This window comes from Populus euphratica, unplaced genomic scaffold (assembly GCF_000495115.2).
Source record: "Populus euphratica unplaced genomic scaffold, PopEup_1.0 scaffold1078.1, whole genome shotgun sequence".
Lineage (NCBI taxonomy): Eukaryota > Viridiplantae > Streptophyta > Magnoliopsida > Malpighiales > Salicaceae > Populus > Populus euphratica.
The window spans coordinates 12,082-12,984 of record NW_011500936.1 but is presented as its reverse complement, the minus strand read 5'-3'; positions in this window follow the sequence as shown (position 1 = coordinate 12,984).

Sequence of the window (903 nt, the reverse complement as noted above, 5' to 3'; positions counted from 1 at the left end):
CTGACTTATTTATGTTGGTCTTAAAATTCTTTTATACAGGCACACTACCTAAATGATTAAATACTAGCTACATTATGCTAGCTTTGAAGATTTCAAACTGTAGAAGTTTCATTTGTTATAGACCCATTAGTTTTATTAATATGATGTATAAGATGATATCAAAGATAATTGAGAATAGAATGAGGGATGTTATAAAAGTGTCATTAGGTTTAACCAATCAGCTTTTTTTAAAGGCAAGAACATTATATATACTATTATGTAAGCTAATGACATAGTGGATTTAATGAAGTCCAAAGGAGTGAAGAGTTTTATCTTAAAGTTTGACTTTCACAAAGATTTTGACTCTATGTCATAGGATTTCCTGGATAGTATTTTAGGGTATATGAACTTTGGTTCATCTTGGCATGAATGGATAAGGGCTTGTATCTCTATAATTTGGATTCCATTCTTAGTTAATGGTTCTCTATGTCCTAAATTTGGTGCTTTTTATGGTATATGATTTCGAGATCCCATATCCTCTTCTCTTCAACATAGTTGTTGAAGGCCTATTGATTAGTATTTAAAAGTGCATTTTTATCAAGGTTTTATATCATCATTTTGCACTTGAAATATTAATAACTCCTTAACTAAAACATGTTTTATAATAACATATCTAATAATATAAGATACCTTTAACTTATGGTAAATGTTCATTTTAAATGCAGGCCTATCACATAAATGAAAGGATTGATTGATGAATTTAAAAATTGAAATTGAAAGGACAAAGAAATAGCTAAACTTAGAAAAGAGAAGTTGGTGTAGTCCAAACCGGAACACTGTTTAGTAAGTGGGTCATATCTTGAGTTGTAGATCTTGAATTTAGGTTTACTTTATATGGATGGAAAGGTAAGACATAGACCTACA